This window comes from Monodon monoceros, unplaced genomic scaffold (assembly GCF_005190385.1).
Source record: "Monodon monoceros isolate NGI ecotype Baffin Bay Population unplaced genomic scaffold, NGI_Narwhal_1 Super_Scaffold_2, whole genome shotgun sequence".
Classification (NCBI taxonomy): Eukaryota; Metazoa; Chordata; class Mammalia; order Artiodactyla; family Monodontidae; genus Monodon; species Monodon monoceros.
This window is the reverse complement of record NW_021703776.1, coordinates 70630175-70635400: the sequence shown is the minus strand read 5'-3', so window position 1 is coordinate 70635400 and position 5226 is coordinate 70630175.

The window sequence follows — 5226 nt, the reverse complement described above, 5'->3', positions numbered from 1 at the left end:
TTAAAAATAGAACTACCAGGGCTTCCCTGGTGGCGCAGTGGTTGAGAGTCCGCCTGCCGATGCAGGGGACATGGGTTCGTGTCCCGGTCCGGGAGGATCCCACGTGCCGCGGAGCGGCTGGGCCCGTGAGCCATGGCCGCTGAGCCTGCGCGTCCGGAGCCTGTGCTCCGCAATGGGAGAGGCCACCACAGTGAGAGGCCTGCAAAAAAAAAAAAAAAAAATAGAACTGCAAAAAAAAAAATAGAACTACCATATGATCTAGCCGTTCCACTTCCGGATATGTATCCAAAGAAAATGAAAACACAAACTGGAAAATACATGTGCACCCCCATGTTCATTGCAGCATTAGTTACAATAGCCAAGATAGGCAACAGTTTAAGTGTCCATCAATGAATGAATTTATAAAAGAGTTGTCACTCACACACACATAGGAATATTATTTGGCCACAAAAGAGGAAATCCTGCCATTAGTGACACCATGAATGGACCCTGAGGGCATTATGCTAAGTGAAATAAGTCAGACAGTGCAAAACAAACACCATATAATCTCAATTGTATATAGAAATGTAAAAAAACAAACCAACAAAAAAACTGAACTCATAGATACAGGGAACAGATTAGTGGTTGCTAGATCCAGGAAGTAAGGAGCGGGCAAAATGTGTGGTGGTCAAAAGGTACAAACTTCCAATTATAAAATAATCATGGGATGTAATATCAGCATGGTGACTATAGTTAACAATACTGTATTGCATATTTGAAATTTGCTTAGAGAATAGCTCTTAAAGTTCTAATTACAAGAAAAAATATTTATAACTATGTACAGTGACAGGTGTGAACTATACTTATTATGGTGAATATTTCACAATATGTATAAATATAGAATTATTATGTTGTACACCTGAAACTAATGTTATATGTTAATTATACTTCAATTTACAAAAAAAGAAAATAGGGACATATATAGAGTGAAATCAGAAATCTGTTTATAATACATTTTAATACATTGCCTATTATTATGGAAGCATGGTGACATACTCTTCTTTTATCCAAAATAGAGCTTATTCTGTCTTCTATAAGCTACTTGATTCTGCTGGTTTAGATTTAGAATTCTTTGTTCAAGTGAAATCCTCCCATACACCATGTGCAAAATAGATAAGTATCAACGAATAGTTCACTTTAAAAATTTTTATTGACTGGTGGAAACCTCTGTTTTTACCTAATCCTTGATATACTTTCATGGAGCTACAGGTTTTTAAGAATCAGTTTGAGAAACAGTACAAGAACACCTCAGAGGTCAGTGGCTATGTCTACCTTAGAGCTCCGGGTTCCTATAGCTTGAAGGTGCCTGGCCCATAGTAGGCACTCTGAATATTTCTGAATGAATGAATGAATGAAATAGATACTTTAAAATGTTGTTCCTTTCGGTAAGCTCATCTAGTGTCATGTGGACAGAGCCTTATGTATCCAATTGTGTTAGAATTGCTATGACAGTAAGATGTATGTGGCATAAATGGTAAAATATATCACATGGTATTTTTCAGAAACATAGTTTAAAACAAAGATCCCCAGATTGAATGAGTCATGGATTTGGGGTTCTGTGCAAATTCTGCCTTTACCTTGCAAGTTTGTCACTGGGACTTGTGCAGATATTACCTCATCTGTAAAAGTATCTAACCAGAATTGGTTAGCTCATAAGTTCTTTTCAGCAGTAAAATTCAAATAGTAGTACAAACTCAAATGTTATGAATTCTTTCTTAATTGATGACAAATAGATACCCTAAATTATTCTTTAAAGCTATTATATAATTCTGAGGTATAGAAGCAATGCAGATCCATAAAATAAATATTCTCAGACACTGACACCTTAGCTTTGGTACTATGGACTGTCACATACACTACTGCTTCTTCTGAATTTTCATAATTTCACTTGTCATCTTAGTATTTAAAGATATCATTCAATTGCATCTTTCTTTTAAATAGAAAAGATGAAATAAAGGATGAAAGTAGAAATGACAGATGGAGGCAAATATTTCAATTCCTACAAAAATAGTTAGGTTTCCACTCTTTGTAGAGAATAATAAAAGTCTGAAAGACTAGATGTAGACAAATGGTCTTTGAAAGTAGAAACCCACTAGGCAAATAAAAATTGAGATAGCATTGACATTATATGACATGAGAGTTAGTTCCTCGAGAGTAGGGACCATGTTTTCTTGTATTTCTTTCAATCATTTAAAAAAACTTTTCTAGAACTTATCTCGGTATTGGACAAATGTGCTCTGTTAATACATGTTGATCAAAACATGTATATGTTGATCAAAAACGATGAAAAGAAAACAACCCAGAAAACAACAGATTTTTGGTAGTACATACAATGAATATTTATTAATTATATAAAAATGCATGCTGTTAGGGATTGAACTAAGCACTATGAGGAATTTCAAAGCAATAAAATATAATTCTGCCTTGAATTATTTAATAGTAAGCATAAGAGTTCATAAGGGGTCATAAGAGAGAAACCATGTAATGTAAAATGGCATCTATATACACAGAAAATATTGGGGTGTCTCAGAAATACCCATAAACAGAAAACATTGAATGGCTGTAATGTTTTAAAAAGAGTTATATTTTGTTCACCCAGTAACTCATTTCTAGCCTTACAGTCACTGTCTCTTGGCTCAGTCATTAATCCTACAGGAAGTGATCACTTCATGATCAGCTTTATTCCTGACAAAAAAAAATATCATATTGCTCAAGGAGGAATCTGCTTATGTCTAAAACTAGCAAAAGAAAAAAAAAAGCAACAAAAAGTTATTGCTCAAACTTTGTCAATACCCTAGATGTATTGACACATTTTTTAAAATAAAACATGCCTAATAATTTCTCAAGCTTTTAACAGACAGGTTCTCTGTGTGTGTGTGTGCATAGTGTATAAATTGACTATGTGCAATTCCTACTAATTACTACAAAATTCTCCTCTTCTTTGTGCACATTTATACTTATATAAACACTTGTATCTTCTTACATCCAGGCCCTTTTTCTCTTTCTCCTCTTTCCTTTTCTCCATGTCCTTCTTAAAATAAGTTTGAGAAACTAACCATGAAAGTCTGGCTTCCAGGTGTAAATACTGTCCCTGAGGACTCAAAACTTAATGGTAGTGACTGCAATTGTGTACCTCATTAAGAAGAAATGTGGTAAAAGTCATAATAAGGAAATAATAGAAAGAAATAATTAAGGAGACTCAATTACTTCTGCCTGGGGAGGCATAGGATTAAGTCAAAGTAGACCCATGCTTTTCCACGTTAGAGAGGCATCCTGAACACAGAGCTTACTGGGCTAAACATTGGAAAATAAATGATATTACATAATTCATGAAACACCCTAATTCTCCTTCCCCTGTTTTCTTTTCCCTCACTGAACACCCAGGGAAGACTAGTTAGGGCTAGAATTCTAAATAAAGTAATACTATGATCCTCTAATATTAAGACAGCTGGCAAAAGGTATGCTGGACAAGGATGGGTAAGATTTCAAAAACTGACAAAATCACAATTTTTATTACTAGAATAAATCCACACCTCAGAGTAAGAAGCAGAGTCAAGAGGGACATAATGATACAAAATTCCTCAGTTGCTGATTCCTCATTGAAAGGAAAATAATTCAAAGAGGCAAATTTGACCAGCCTAAGTGGATGTGAATTAGTCTATTTCCCAATCATCTTGACTTTAAGCCGTGACTCATCAAGCTCCTTAGTGTCTTCCTGCAAATGCTTTGTGAATCCACACATTTTCTTTCCATTCTCCCCACTACCACCACATTCCAAGCACTCACACTCCACACTTGGACTGTTGCAATAGCTTCTCTACCAATTTTCCTAGCTTTGTATTCTTTTACAATCCATTATCAAAACCAAGCATGGATTTGGTCTTTCTGAAACCCTGAATTATTAGTAGTTTCTTTTCTAAAATTTTCTGTTTAACCACTTCATTTAAGATAAAATTGAAAATCCTCCACCTGTCATCCACAACTCTGATCTCACTCTCCTTATTTACCTTTATTTTGCTTTCCTCTACCTCAGGAGGATCCTCACCATTCCTATGGCCTTCCATGCTCACTCCTGAGTGGTACCCAGGCTTGTGCCATACTTCCGCCTAATAGATTCTTTTCCTTCTCTCCACCTTTGCAAACTCTGACTATCCTACTATTTTCACCAATCACTGTATCTCATATAGAACTTTCAACTTTCTGAACCATATTCCTGGGGAAGATGTTGTGTGTGAACCCTGAGGTATAGAGAAGACCATCAATGGCCACTGTGTTCAGGAAATGCTTTCCTGAGACTGTAAATAAGTATCAGATAACGGGCAGAATTTGTACAGAGATGACTGAGTGCAGCTACTTCTCTTATAAAGAGTGGCAGCTTAAGGAAGTGGTAAAGTCTGAGGGACCCTAATTCAGACCATTTTGGTTCAGAGTCTGTCTCTGTCACTTACCCTCTGCATCATGGGTCAGTTACTTGATATGAGTTTGGCTCAATTTTCTCCTAATAGAGTGGTTACAAGGATTACTTAGTCAGCACTTAGTAAATGTAAGCTATGCTTGATATTATTAGTAATACAACAAAATCATATCCATGATATGATAGCTTAACAGTATTGGTGAATAGAGAGATTCAAGATACAAAAATGAAAGAATGTAGGCAAATTCTTGGAGGCTTGCTGGCAAGATGGTGGAGTAGAAGGATGTGACCTCACCCTTTCTTACAAAAACACCAAAATCACAAGTAACTGCTTGTCAGTGAACAACCATTGACAAAAATCTCACTGGAACCTACCAAAAAGATATCCTACATCCAAAGACAAAGAAGAAGCCACAATGAGATGGTAGGAGGACCTCAATGGCGATAAAATCAAATCTCATAGTTACTGGATGGGAGACCCACAAACTGGAAAATAATTATACCACAGAATTTCTCCCATGGGAGTGAAAGTCCTGAGCCCCATATCAAGCTTTCCAACCTGGGGGGTCTGGCAATGGGAGAAGACCTCAGTGAACCTGGCTTATAAGGCCAGCAGGTTTTGATCACAAGGCTTCCACAGGACTGGGGGAAACAGAAACTCCACTCTTGGAGGGCACACCCAAGGTCTCATGTGCACCAGGACCCAGGGAAAAAAGCCATAGCCACGGAAATCAGAGAAGAAAAAGAAATAAAAGGAATCCAGACTGGAAAAG